The 15,978-nt window shown below is 36.6% G+C and overlaps 1 protein-coding gene and 1 long non-coding RNA gene across 2 annotated transcripts in view; both read left to right on the forward strand.

Annotated features, from left to right (window-relative positions):
- The window catches only part of LOC133530647 (calsyntenin-1), a 340,667-nt gene that overhangs the window by 21,100 nt on the left and 303,589 nt on the right, over positions 1 to 15,978 (forward strand). The gene's annotated exons all lie outside the window — the stretch shown is intronic.
- LOC133530776 (uncharacterized) lies at positions 5,312 to 14,843 on the forward strand. Its single transcript, XR_009801376.1, has 2 exons — positions 5,312 to 5,986; positions 14,645 to 14,843. It is a non-coding gene; the product is annotated as an uncharacterized LOC133530776 (long non-coding RNA).

Consider the following 15,978-nt stretch of genomic DNA (forward strand, 5'->3'; position numbering starts at 1 on the left):
AATTATTAGGTTTGAAATACATATATCATTAATATGTATAATCATACGGCTAAGTAGAATAAAAAAAAATATCTTTTCTAAAATTATGTAGACATTTTTGGCATAAAATGGTTCATCATATCCTTTTGGTTCGTTTGGAAGACTTGTTGAAAAAGTTATAAGCGAACAAGCCATTTTTTCTTAAATATTTCTAGCTTCACGAAGATTTATATAAAATATAAAAGAATGATGCCTTTAATCTTTCGCTGGTGTAAAATCGGCACATAGAACTAAAACCAACCCAGAGGGATAAAAATAAGTGTTTATCCCACACGTTTCTTAAACTTAACCCTTTCCAGTATTCGGGTGAAAATCGAACCTTTAGACCTCCGCTGATAACTCGATAAGTGATCTTAACCGTCATTACGTCCAAGTTCCACCGGCCCTTGATTGACCACGTCCTATTGATTCGGACCCGTGACCCACTTACAAACAAATCTATCTTCCACACCCTTACTACTTTCAGAAAAAGGGCCATTATTGCTTACTCCGATAGTAAAATGCAGCTTGTCGTTCAAGCCACGCGCCAGCATTGTCCGACCACAGCTATGTTCATTATTAAGAATGGAAGAGAAAATAATTTCCTATCACACCCACGTCATGCAGACTTATTGCGGATTATAATGAAAACATACCAAAGAAAATCAACAGTTCAGAAACGTATCAAGAATAATTGCCTATTCCGAAATCCCTTTTAAGCAATTCTCTGTTTACATATTACATGGCGTATCGAGCCCATCTGGGGCATGATTTAGACAAATGATACGACGGCTGGTTGGTATTCAGTGAGCGTTATCGCATATCGCTATAAAACACATTTGTCTCTGAGCTTCCTTGCGTGCCCTCGTCACGGCCGACAAGCCTCGCGATAAATCCGAAAGTACTGTCAGTACTGCCAACTTGCAAACGCGAATAAAAAATAATAAAGAGCCAACGAGAAAGGCGCAAACAAACCGGGATCGGTTTGTTCAACTTTTTCATTTGGCAACTTTGATTGCCTCCGAATGCCTTGCTGAATATAAATTTGCTAGCTGTACCTTATCTTAAAATGCATTTAGGTTTTACTGGAAAAATCTTCACAGATATGAAAGGGAGAATGATTTTATTTTTCCGCATCGCTCTTAGCTTGAAGAGCGCTTTGAAAAGGAGTGCTTACATACATACAGGCTCTATTTAATTAAAGTCCTCAGAAGTTGTTGTTCCCTTTGCTGTTTAGAACCAATAAAGTATTCCACGACTTCGCAATGTCCAATACAAACTTTTTTCTGTCGACGACCGTTCGGAAACTTCTGCAAAGGCTCACAAAACTAGAAGCCTCTCGAAATTTGCTTAAATCGGTCTCCTAATTTTGCTTAGTATTGGAAATACGTCTCTGAAAAGACGTTTATGGGTCTTTATTAAATGGGATTTGTATTTCCAAATCTCATTTTCTATTATTTCGTCCGATCTGTCGTATTCGTGACTGGCGGGAAATCCTTTTATTATAGATATATGAAAAGGTATTTGTAATCAAGATTCCTGCTGAATCAAACTTCGACTCTTTTTTTTTTTTGGTGTGGGCAGTGAAGCAGTGAACAAACAAACGGTATACCTGCGCGGTTCTGGGAACTGAGGCTTGGAATCTAATGTATGCATAAGCTATCCCTTTACGGATTTGTTTCTTTATTTAACACGTCTCGGATAAAACAGTTTTTAAGCGGTTTCCTGTCAATTGTTGAAAGTATTAAACGCCGTTGGCCTGCCTTTTGATTAAAAACGCCATTTGATCGCAATTTATTCCCGGCGCGAGCAATTATTCTGCACCTTTTATCTTACTTCAAAGGCTACGTCAAGCTATAATATCACATTATATCTATTGCGTTTGAGAAATTGGTTCGATGACTATTATTTTTCAGTTGAGAATTATCGGCGCATGATCTTGTTTTGTCGTTTACATTTCTTTCGCTTTGAGTCAAAGGAGGATCATTAAACGAAATAAGTCCTTTTTTTATGGGTCATAACGCGGAGGAATTTAAAACAGCGAAACGGTTACTTATTTGTATATGGATAAGGTTTGACTTTAGACTTGATTTAATCTTCTTGATGTTTTAGGCGAAGCGTGGGTTTTAATCTTCAAACCTTTTTATTTAAAGACAACGCCTTTTTGGGTGTTTTTACAACCTTTCGCCATACTTCGTAATTTATTGAAAATCTTTGAATATGACTTACACAGAGTACGTTTATTTAACCTCAAGCACGCAACAAAGTAAAAACGCCACTACAAACTTCAAGTTCGTGAAAAAAGTCGTTTTTTAGTGCTGCCACTGCATGCATGTCTAACATGAGATGAGAGAGAACCTCTCCTTTCCCAATTTTGAAGTGATTAAAAATATATTAAAAAAAGGTTGGGTCTATGAAAGGCATTTTCCAGTAAAAAATAAAGGCGGAAACTAGCAACGATGTTAGTTACACATGGCAGGATTAATTCCGTCGTCTAAAAGAATACGCGCCGTTAATATTCTCTTTGACCGGCGGGCGTGGTCCGTATGAGATATGAATACTTGGTGCGGAAATTTCATTATATTTGATCGTATATGAGATTTTTGAATTGATATTACGATATAAAAAAATACATTAAAAAAAATAGCCACAACCGAATACAGAACCTCCGCCTTCTATGAAATTGAAGTCGGTTAAAAATCACAATTGCACAAGGTGGATAGGGAATATAGGTAAGTATATTATACAAAATTATTTTAATTATGGCAATCCACTCATTTTTCGCGCGTCCTACAAATAATATAAATGCGAAAGTAACTCTGTCTGTTTGTCTGTCTGTCTGTCTGTTACCTCTTCACGCTTAAGAGTCCGCAGCAAGCTCGGTTCTCCATACAAACGTAGTCACGCTCTCATTTTAAAACGGCTAGCTACATTGCTCTGAAACTTTGTACTTACAATAGGATATCTTATACCTTTAAACGACCAATTCTTATATATATATATTTCGGGGATCTCGGCAACGGCTCTAACGATTTCGATTTTTGCTATATAGGGGTTTTCGGGGGCGAAAAATCGATATAGCTAGGTCTTATCTCTGGGAAAACGCACATTTTTGAGTTTCAATATGATTTCCGAGCAAGGCTCGGTCTCCCAGATATTGGTATATCTATGCCTGTAATTACAAGCTTTTATTTAACTTGTCCTGTTAGTATCTGTGGGACAAATCTTGCAAGTTAAATTTGACCCACTTCCCGGTTTCCGATGAAGCTGAAAATTTGCATACATATGTAAGTCGGGTGTCAATGCAATATTACGGTACCATCGAGCTGATCTGATGATGGAGACAGGAGGTAGCCATAGGAACTCTGTGATAAAACAACGCAACCTAATTGTGTTTGGGTTTTTAGAATTGCCTCGATGAGTATTAGAGTATTGGTTGATTGTGGAAAAAAAGGAGTCGGCGATAAAAGCTTGTACTGTACCAAAAACGATTTTTTTTGCCAAAAACATATTTATTTATGTAGCTTCAGATACCATAGTTAAAAAAATATAGCGAATATTATGTTTTACATACAAGACTGGCTTTTGCTCTATTTCGTTTGTTTTATAAGCTGGATAGCTTCAGCTAAACTAATTACAGGCATAGATATACAGCATGTTGTGTGTGCAACGTTTCATTACAATCCAACACGTAGTTTTATAATGAGAATGAAACTCAGTTTGTATGGGAAGGTGAAATTCGGCCGAGCTTGCCGGGGATGAAATTTGGTGTGGAGATAATTTGAGGCCCGGGGAAAGAAATAAGATAGTTTTTAGTAAGGCTCGGATACCGGTTAAATTTCCAAACCATGTACGTGGCGAAAATGTTTATATTTCTCGTTATTTTTAAACCGGTTTTTAGGAGAACATTTCCATATAGTTCTTGTCAGTTTAACCAGTTTAGAAAAACAAAAACCGGTTTCTTCCTATGTCGGTGTCTTTGTTTACGCGGCACACCAAGGCTCTGAAATAGGTTAAATTTACAAACCGTTATCAATTTCGATTTCGCTCGAAAAACAGTTATTTTTAAACCGGTTTTTATGAGAACAGTTCTTGTTAGTTTTACCGGTTTAGAGTAATAAAAACCGGTTTCTTCCTATGTCGGTGTCCATGTTTACGTGGCACACTACCAGGCCGGCCAATAATCCTTTATTGCATTGATATTTTCGGTTAATTGTATTTTATATTTGTTGATGTGCTTTTTTTTCTTGTATGTAAATTCAATGTTAACATGTAAAAGTGCCCTTGTGGCCTATATGCTGAATAAATGTTGAAGTTGAACTACGACAAGAAAGCAATAAACGATCACGTTACAAGGTAAACGCCGACATGTTTGTTTCTAGTCTTGAAATGAGAACCTTTATTTGCACACCTGGGTAAATGTAGGTATTTCTTTCCAACATAAACTCGGAAGGAAATGGATTTATTTATTTCCGATTGCAGTGTAAAATATTGTTCTAAAGTTGTGTCATCTGCTGTTAGAAATAACTATACTCATCCCTTTTCTTGGGGATAAGAAAAAGATAGTCACTCTCCAGTCACAGGTCACAGTGACTCGAATTTTGCAAACCTGTAGTCACTCGGAATAGTTGGCCTCTTTCGATATTTTAATGAGTTTGATAGTTATTTGTTTTACAAGGGGGCAAAGTTTTTGTCTACCTAAAATTTACCTACCATTATCTATCTAAAATTTCATTCTTCATAAGGTATTATACAGTGTACAATACAGGCGATAAGTTAAACCAGACATAGAATTTATCCGTGTAATTAATTAAGTTTTTCTAAGTATTATAGCATTATAGATGAAGAGAAAGCTAAAAGTATTACCTAATATTTATAATACTTGATTGAAAAAGTTATAAAAATACACGTGAGGTTATGTGGGGGAGGGAGGGGTAGCCAAAAACCTCATCAAATATCACCAAGTTGGTTGGGGGTCAAAAAGTAGCCGAAAAAACCTCGCGTGATGTGTGCACAAGCCCTGTGTTGTCATGGAAACACATGCGATTCCAGCAGTGGCAGCATGGTTCTATTTTTATCACTTGTCACTATGCCCGTTATTCGCACTTACATACTTGTTAGAACGTGACAGGCATGGTGACAAATAATAAAGAGCCCACCATCTTAGCTCTACAGCAGTGGCAGCATGGTTCTATTTTTATCATTTGTCACTATGTCCGTCACTTTTGCACTTACATACTTGTTACAACGTGATAGGCATGGTGACAAATAATAAAGAGCCCACCATCTTAGCTCTACAGCAGTGGCAGCATGGTTCTATTTTTATCGCTTGTCACTATGCCAGCCACTGTCGCACTTATGTACTTGTTAGAACGTGATAGGCATGGTGACAAATGATAAAGAGCCAACCATCTTAGCTCTACAGGTCATGGTCACGAACTGATAACACTAGAGTCTATTATCGTTTGAATCCCTGATCTTGATTGTATTATTACAGGTGAATGTACTTGACATTCTCGTTTGAATAGGTACAATAGTCATTACCCTCCTTGTTATGTATTGAAATGTAACACTTAAGTAATAACTTATGTAACTGCCTAAATAATACAAGTTGGGCGGATTTGTAGGCGTATAATTGTGACGTTGGCGGAACATTCAAAGGCTATAGTTATTGGGATTATTATGATTTATTTTTAACATTATCTTTAATGGACACTGTAGATGTAAAAAACTTTCTTAGTATTATATAATTTTACGTCTTTCCTGTGGCTATCATGGAGCAAACGGACTTAAATGACAAATGTTCGTACTATTGCCTTATAATCATGGAAAACAATCTACTTCATAAAATTAGTATGATAAAATTCCTAGAAAAATAAATCCAAAAATGTTTTTTTTTTCAGGTAAGCCGTTGCTGAAACACCTAACACCTTACCTATTAACATGGCATGAAATTTTGTGTATGTATGTAAGTATCATCTTGTTAATTTATGCTTAAGCTTTTTAGGGCTCCGTACCCAAAGGGTAAAACGGGACTCTATTACTAAGCCTCCGCTGTCCGTCTGTCACCAGACTGTTGAAATTTTCACAGATGATGTATTTCTGTTGCCGCTATAACAACAAATACTAAGGAACCCTCGGTGAGCGAGTCCGACTCGCCTTAGGCGATTTTTTTTTTCATACCAGATAACCCGAATTATATTCTTTCTTCAATTGAAATCAAAATTTATTCATTTATAAAATTAAAAGGTGACACGAAATGTAGGACCTAGAAAAGCTTTGTACTTTGTACCTACAACTTTTGAAATTCCTTGAAAATAAAATAGTTTTTAATGAACCCTACGCAAGCAGGTCGCAAGCGGAAGCTGTCTTAAATATTTATAGGTTTATTCGAAATACGGCAAAGCGATCTCGTTATATTATTGAGCTAAACGTGGGCGATCTGGCTTGATAACTGTATGAATCACAAATGAGATGAGAACATTGAGAAAGTTTACCGGATATCTCGCAAATAGTCATAAAACGAACTAAAACTTATTCATAAAACTTAGCAACTTACAAACCTCTGATAAATTGTGTCTCTTAGAAACAGAAATGTCAAAATGATGGTCAGGGACAAACGATTATCAAGTATCAACCCTTTGTTAGATTTGACAAACGTTCATCACACCAGGACGGCCTCACCAAATTGACCTTAGTTCACCGAGCGTTAGAGCACGTTCCTACTTGTCGGATGTCAGATCCGGATTTAAATCGGATGTCACAGTGGCAGAACATTTTATATGAAGCTATTCACACTTGCCACACACAAAAAAATGTGTCGGATCTCGCTCGCTTATAACCAAGTATGACGCTGTTCACATTTGTCGGATTGCGGGGCCGACCATGTCGTAGATGTCGCACAGACATTGCAGCGTGCAACCGGAGTTGTTGTGTTATTATTGCACTTTAATTGTGGCATTTATGTGGATTATGGTTTGGATAAAGCCTGAAGATTTTATCACACATTAGTTTAGGAAAGAGGGGGTTGGTGTACAGAACTTTAAATGAATATAAACATAAGCAATTGAAAATAATTGCATGGCGATTGACGCGAAATTTATTGCTAAATCATTCTCAATTCAGTTATTCTTTTTTTAGCATTCATTGCTCGTTTCCTTCGTAAATAATACACCACAACAAAAGCTTGGTCGGTCGGTGCACAGACGTCTCGTGTTGACTGTCGCACGTAAGCGCCAGCTGCGATCATGTTCAACAACCGACTAGTGGGAACAGAGGCGCCGACATCCGATTGAAATCCGGACCCGACATCCGACATGGTAGGAATGATCTCTTATAGCGAAGATCTCCGTTTGAACTTTAGTAAAAATGCTTTCGTATGTTCTCCTTTACATGTCGCAATTCTCAACCGATCTTCGTGAAATATTGTGAGTAGTTTCGATAACAAATTAGTTTTCTTTTGTCGATTTAGTTCTTAGATTTTTTTAGAAAATGGAGGAGCCGTTCATTTATTTATTCAGTTTTAACTGTTTTAAGTTATACTCGAGAGGTCTCCAGCAATAAGCCACTAGTTATTAGATATGTAAGGAATTCTTGGCTGTTTCCTAAATGTATACATTAAACAAACGATATCCGAACAAGAAGGCACGTTGACATTTCCTAATTTAATTAACAAGTTTATGTTGACTTAGCGGCTTGGTAATTAATTTTAAAGTTCACAGCTCTCGCGAATCATAGACTTCAAGCATTAAACTATATTGTGTTTACTAAAGATGTTTTGTATGTAGAAACTCTAATTCGAAACAAAGAGATGTTCATTGCGAGTTATGTCTTATGTACGGCGAATCATTAATCTCTGTTTGCATTGCTTTATCTTTATCAATGCCCGCTCTATACTCGCGCTGTCGTCATTGTATATGACGGCGGCCGATCGTAAGATCAGGCAGATCGTGAATTTCCAAGGCATATCGTGAAACGTGAAAATCTTTATCTCGTCGTTCCCTGAGTCGACGCATGGCTTCTATTTCTGTTCAGTTTGCCCTTCGGGCATCTGGAGCAACCTAACGGACCTATTCTACCTATCTATTGGTTTAATGTGACTACCGTCAAAACATTACGATCTGCCTGATTTTACGATCGGCCGCCGACATATATACTGGTTAAAATTCACCCATCAGTTGGATTCAATCTGATAATGCCATTATGTTCTTTGCCCAAATAATCCATTCCTCAATATTACAGTTTAAGCAAGCCTAAAACCTTTTAAATCGCTCTTTTTATCATGTCATTTCAGTTTAAAGAAATTAAAGCCAGGCAAAGTAAAAACAATCTATTGGCGAATACCGCCATCTTTTTAACGTTGATTACGAATCCAGCGAATAGTACGGGAAATTCACGGCATCCAAAGACCGCTTTTGACTGAACTAAATTGAATTAGTCGTTCCCATTCGTTCACTGAATGAATGAATGGTCTGAACGCATGAACGAGTTACGAACGACTGGAATCACATTTAGGTATTGCTAAAGGATTTATTTTTTGAGTACTCGGTTACAATTTATTTAAATATGAAATCCACTAGCATTTTTTTCTAATTTATGTTTGAAAGGGTACGAGTAGGTACTAATATTACGTAAATGAGGCACAAATTAAATAGTTACTGGTAGCGCGCGATACATTATCGCGGCGCACTTGTGCTAAGTGTAAGCGTGGCAAAAATCTTATTGTTTTATTTTTTAATTCTCCCGTGTAGAACTTATTTTAGTCTATGACCACCAAACTTCCATGAATCAATTACCACAGATAAACTACGTCTTGAACAACGCCGTCCACCTGATAAAGTAATAACACGGTGTCAAACGCGCTAATGATGTTCTCTAAATTGGTAGTACGCGATGCACGTATTTAATATGTGCCAGTGTGTCGTGGTAGTTAATTAGTATTTATGCTTATGCATTTATACTGTTTTAATTGTGTTGTTGCGTCGTCGGACTATAAAAGGGACGGGAGGCGTCTTGATGTATTCCTATCCTAAAGGTTCTTTTAATAGAGATTGCAGTGATTTGGTTAAATGATGCGAGCAGAAACTAGTACATTTCGATGCTAGTGCGGAAAGTATTTACAGTAACAGTAGGTTTTTATGCTGATTACGACTTTTAAAGGAAACTAACATTCACTCATCAATAAGTAGTCATGAATTGGAACAAGTGGAAAAGTAAAAAGCACTAGTTCGCGAAATCCAACTTTCCGCACGCTAAACAGCAAAAGTAGCTCTTTTTGATATTAAACTTGTTTTAAACTGTGACGCAAAGGTTTCTTTCATGTTTCAGCAGCCTTATTTGACTGTCGAAATTGATTCGCCAAACTTTACTTGTTATTTGAAACTTGATATTTTATATAAGCAAGATGTTTTATTTTATTTCGAAATCAGCTAAATAAATCTTAGAAAGAAACCATTACAAGTTGACGTTAAACATGGCGGGAGACTTTTATAGCGCCAACTCATTTATGGTGTTGTTGTTGATGTCACCTCGATTCGTACTATTTTGGGCATCTAACAATAGGGTTTAATTGTAATGTAGGTGCTGGCAAGGAGGTCGGAGCCGAATGAGCTGTTTACAATGGAAAAAATACCCATAGCCTGGACAAGCATAACCATTAATAAATAGGAGGCAAATAAAATAAAAATGCAGGGTATTTTTAAATACTAGGGCTCGTACATTTCATGCCGTTGACGGAAAAATGACATCACGCTACATAGAGTATGATTCCAATTAGTCTTTTCGCAATATTTTTTAACTTCTTTACTAACAGATATAGATACTTGACAATCAGTACAGAAACGTATAACTAACTGTCATCTTACTGTCACGCAAAAAATAAAACAGTGTTAGTTTATTAAATGATACATATTTTCGATTTTTAACAGTGTAATTTTTACGTGTCAATATGTTAACTATCAAAATTTGTAGTGTTATAAAAAAACCGCCTGCATGTGAAATTACGTCATTTTTACGTCAGCGGCATGAAATGTACAGGCCCTGCTAATTACCTATCATCCCACCCTCGTAGTCTTTAATAATACAGTACCCAATAAACGAAACGATGTTCCAGACCCTGTTCTATTCGTGCCTGAACTTCGTACTTCACAAACTCCCTAAAAATGCCTCAATCAGAATAAGTTTTACTTTCGCAAGTTAAAATGTTATCATAAATTGTCGTTGATCTATTTTATGGGCGGACTTCTCACTCGCAATGGTAAGGATCGTAACTTTAAGAAAGCTATAAACTGAAATAGATGTCTTATACCAAAGAAAAGTGACGAAGCCCTCCAGTGGTGAAGGCCAGATTCGAACCGGCGCCTTGAATCCCTAGCTCAATAAAGCTCTTGTGTTGCAAAGCTCAAAAACTTAACATCATTACCATACTACATCAATGATTTTTTTCTGCAAAGAATGTTTTGAATATGTTGATGTTTATGTAAGCTGTCGTTTTAAATTTGAAATTTGGGGTCGTTTTTTTATCAGTCACCCAAAACAACAACATTTAAATGTAAATAAAATAACATCGAAACTATCGTAAACGATTGACTGACAATCATTCAATTTTCAACTCTCCTCAGACTTTGACAATCAGTAGCACAAAATATAAGTAATAAAGAAATATAGTATATATATAGTAGATATAGTAAGTAAGAAATTACTTACTATATAATATTATATAGTCTTCGAGCAACACCGGCCTTCTGACACGTCGGAAGGGAGGAGCCCAAGTGATATCTTACCGAACAAATCATTCTGACATATTTGCGGGGGGAAACGTGCACACAGTCACACTTCTCACTCATTACATACAAAATCCAACCTGTAAAGACGACACAAATATGTAGAAAATGACAAACGTCAGAGACTAATGTTGCAAACCTTGATCTTCTTTTGTGTATGGACGAGTCATAACATGCACCGCCATAGGTACAGCTGTACCTATGCTTCGGCAGAAGGGAAATAGTTTTTTTTTTTTTGTTTTTTTTTTTTTTTTATCGAATCGCATATAATTACCACTATTACCGAAGGAGTAGTAAGTAATAAGTAAGTAATAAAAAGAAAAACTTTAGTTAGATGTTTTGCGTGCTTAATTTGGGTTGGGTTGGCAATAGCGGTAGGTAAGTAAATAGAGCAACAAAATAAGCTCATTTATATACATACAAAACCAATTTACTGTCGCATAATCAAATAACCTTGTAATTGGATCACTTCCGTCACGAGGCTAGTCCACTTTTAATTTAATACACAATTAATTTGAACAACATCCCCGACAATTAATTATGAGACTTAATACTTCCGTTCAGAGAGAATTCAATATGGCGGCGAAACGGCGGGAAATACTCGTAGAGGAAAATAAAAAGAAGAGACCGTTTAATTACTGGATGGAGACGTGTTAACTTTGTTTTAAAGTTTTTTTTAAAGGGTTTTTCTTTGATGTTGATAGTGTTCTTTTCAGCAATTTCAGCATGAGTCTAATGACATGCTTTCTAGATCTAGACGAGCATAATTTTATATTTGCAAAGAATTGTGAATGAAAGATGATATTATTCGAAGAATCATATTTTTTGCTGAATAAAGAAGAACTCGATACTTGTTTTGCAATTGTGTATCGAAAATCATATTGACGTCTTGTTAAAAGTAAAGGAATAAAAAACTTTCATAATGATACGTGTATGATTCCCCCGTCACAGGCATAAAAGTTTCAATAATGGAATAAACATACAAAAATATAAAGAAGTTTAAAAAAATACGCGTGTAAGGTACAGTCACGTCTGAAATTATCGATACGAAAAATGTGTATGTAGTATACATTACCTTAATATATGGGCAATAAAGTCGTGTGTATTACATATTTTTGCCACTTTCGTATCGATATTTTCAGATGTGATCGTACGGCACGATACATAAATACAAAATAAACTTACGATCATCGCTAATCATCGTTTCATTCTCTCATAATAAAATATTGTCAAGGAGCCCTTGCCTATCACAAATTAAAAAAAAAAAACGTAATTCTCTTTGGAAACCGATCACGCGTCTACCTGGCGAGGTCCTTACCGAATTAATAATCGTGGGAGACGGCCGATTGCTGGATTACACTCAACATTTAAGCGTTAAGCCTCCTTAAGCCTATTACTAATAAGCGTGCGTTCTTTTCTGCAATTAGTAGGCAGGGAGTTTAATTTCCTATCTTTTTTTACATATCTGTCTGGCAGGTAAAGAAGGGAAATTATAAAATGTAAACGTGGTTCTCTTTTGATTATCTTAGCCGTTATGGCGATATTTTTTCTGAAATCAATATAAATTTCTCAGGGGTTAAAAAATGGTAACGGTATTTCCATTCCGCTACCTAAGAACTGCCGCAAGGAAACTAGCTTTAATGTATAAACAACGGCATCGAAATCGGTCCATCCGTTGGAGAGCTACGATGCTACAGACAGACATTGGCGTCAAACATATAACACCTTTTTTTTGCGTCAGGGGTTAAAAAATGGTAACGGAATTTAAATTCCGGAATTTTTGATAGAAATTTATCTAGCAAGTTGAGGAGTGTTTCATCCGCTACTTTTGATGCTGACTGTACTACTAAACTAATGCTTTCTGTGAATAAAATGAATGAAAGACGTTACTAAGCTGCACAATGGCACATAACAATCTGTTGCCAAAAGTACATTAGGTTAGATTAGAACTGCAACCCCCACGAAAACGAATTATTACCAGAAGTGTAAGTTAGGTTAGGTTAGAACTGCGACCTCCACAAAAAGAAACTGTGGCCAGAAAAACAAGTTGGGTTTTGTTAGAACTGCGGCCTCCACGAATACTAATTGTTGCCAGAAGAAGTAAGGTTAGAACTGCGACCCCTACGAAAACGAATTGTTGCCATAAATGTTGAATTTAATACATTTCCGATCGCTATGTGCCTGAAATAATTTATTTCACATATCTCCGGGCGATTTTAGGTATAATATAAATTTCCTGGGAATTGTATACAATGACGGATTACATACATTTCCGTTGACGTATACCTACAAAGTTTTTTCTAACTTGAAGGTAAGGCGTACGTGATTTGTGGGTGACTGTACTTAGCCTCATATGTTCTATACTCCCACGTGTAATAACTCACACGCCAAACAAGCCAGATCACTGAATCACTAGACGGAGCATGTAAGATATATCGGGGTCACGACACATGACATATTGACGCTCTCATACTTAAAATACGTTGATGAATAGTTTTTAGATTTTTTTTTCTTACTGACATATTATTTCCAAATGTCATTGGAATAAAAATCATAAAAATATCAGAAAAATGGGGGTTACAATTAGGTGCGAGAGCACTAAAGAGAAGTTTATTACTCTTACGCGTACAAAGTCGCATGCTTCGGTAGTAAACTACGGAAAATTACATTTAATGAGACCTGACATTATCTTTTTTGTTTTTATTATTATTGTCCAATTTAAAAATACATACATACATACATAAAGTCGCGCCTTTATTCCCAAAAGGTTCAGGCAGAGCACATGAAACTGCTAGTTTAGGTGCCACTTCTAGCAATTAAGGGGTTTCAAAAAAAATAAAGAAATTGTGGTATTGCAAAATGTGACAGGTTGCCAACCCATCGCCCACAACACACTTGAAACCATATCCCACAGTCGACTTCTACGACACCAACGGGAGGAAAGGGGGTGGTGAAATTCTTAACCCGACACCACACGGGTCACGGGGTTAATTAATATTCCTTTCTAATTTAATTTTTTAACAATTCTTACTTGTGTGTGTCCAATTTTATAATGTACTTGAATATGACAGAAAGCTTTTTTTATAAAGCTTATCTAGGTGTGGTAATCTATGTGTAGACGACAAAATGGCCGTAAGTGATAAATCACCTTTATCCACATTACACTTTATTTACAAGTACTTTGTGTTTTTGTATTCACTTCAACTTAGACGTGTGCTAATGGAGCAATGTGTAACTGATGGATTAAGTACGACGAAATTTGGGTACGTGTTATATCAATCGTGTTTATGCCTCAATAAATATCATTTATGGACCTAATAGAATTTGTACGCGTATTCAGCTTTTTAAAGATACATTTATTTGCAAAATTGTAATGATGCACATTGTTGGAGGTAAATTTTATTATTTAAGTATGTGGGTACAATCGCCATCAGAAAAATCCGAACGGCCGAGGTGCTCAGAAATATCTGAACACGCCTCTATTGTTAACGCGTTAGAGTGCGTGTTCAAATATTTTTGAGCACGTTTACAATAGAATACAAATCCTCTTTTGCACAACCTCAGAATAAATGTACGTGGAAACACATATCTTATACCTTTAAACGAGCAATTCTTTGGGGATCTCGGAAACGGCACTAACGATTTCAATGTAATTTGCTATAATGGGATTTTCGGGGCCAAAAAAACGATCTAGCTAGGTGTTATCCTCTATCTTCATGTATTATATATGCGTTTCTATCATAGAAGTAAACTCAATAGTGTATAGTTATCTAAATAATATTTTTTTAAATGAAATGAAGATTGTCAGTTTAACAACTTCTTAAAATCCACGTGTTTTGTTTCAGGTATTTACCGGCCAGTCTAGCTTCTGCAGGAAATGGTTTAAATTACACGGACATGGAGATGACCGTGGGTCTTATTAGGTTCAATGATATTATGTAATTATAACACGTACATATAACTGTAGATAGGTTATACTGGAGCACAAAAAATACTTCAATATTTATTTCATTACCTTCGAATAAATCTGTTTTTATTGATGAATTTTCGCATACCATTCATGCTTGTTAAAGTCGCTGTTGAACAGAAGCTTGCCTTTCTCTAACGGTATGCATCACGTGCACAGGGGTCCATTTCCCGAACGGTATTAGACTCATAATATTAACTAACAGAGCGCCGGGCTCATAGACTTTTTGGCGATGACCCATCTATCAAGTCAAAATTACAGAGCCTTGAGCATCGCCGTCGAGTCGCACTGGAACTGCACGATCTGATCCCACCTTCCCCTTTCTATCATCGGACTTCCAGGCGTGGGGAGCGAATGCACCCGTTCGTGGTACGCATTCCATTTGTTCGCACTAAACGGTTTGCCCTCTGTATTCCCTGATAAATATGACCTCGGTCTCTTAAAGCAAGAGTGAATAGGCTACTACTATTTTTGTGATTAATATTTGAATGCTGAAATTCCAGCCGAACATGTAAAGAACTTAATTTGTATACTAACAGCTTATCAACTCATGTTTTATCAAATAAATGATTATCTTATCTTATCTTATCTTATCTTACTGAATCGGTGAGCTCCATCTTAGGCCCTGTCTTCACTTTCCATCAGGTGTGACTAGAGCCAATCGCCGATCAGTTTTTAATAAAATAAAAAAAAATTAGTCCACGAACTGTCAAGTCGTATGGGTTACCATGGCAACACACTAATAATATTAGACTAATACCGTTCGAGAAATGGGTCCCAGTTGCTTGCCTACACATACAGTATTATTCCAGTCCAGTGATCGAATCCAGCATTGGAATGTAACTGGAATAATGTGGACCGGCACTGGAATATACTCATCCCTGTGAGCATTCCAGTCCAGTGACTGGATTGATGGTCTACTTGTTGATTCCCTTACCGCTTACACGCTTAACCCAGTGCTGCTGGAATAGTGTAGACGTCCAATCCAGTGCTGGATTAACACATTCACTACCAGACAAAAAACGGCGCACTACCCCAGAAACCGGTGGTCTATAGCTGCGTACAAAACAACCCACCCAGCGGGTTGTCCGGCATCTGAAAAAAATTCACGAGCGCCCACCAGGTGGGTTCCCGGCAGTGAATGTGTTAAACGTTAAGTAGTAGTAGTAGTAGTAAATTCTTTATTGTACAAAATACATATTAAATGTAACA

Source organism: Cydia pomonella, chromosome 23, assembly GCF_033807575.1.
Source record: "Cydia pomonella isolate Wapato2018A chromosome 23, ilCydPomo1, whole genome shotgun sequence".
Lineage (NCBI taxonomy): Eukaryota > Metazoa > Arthropoda > Insecta > Lepidoptera > Tortricidae > Cydia > Cydia pomonella.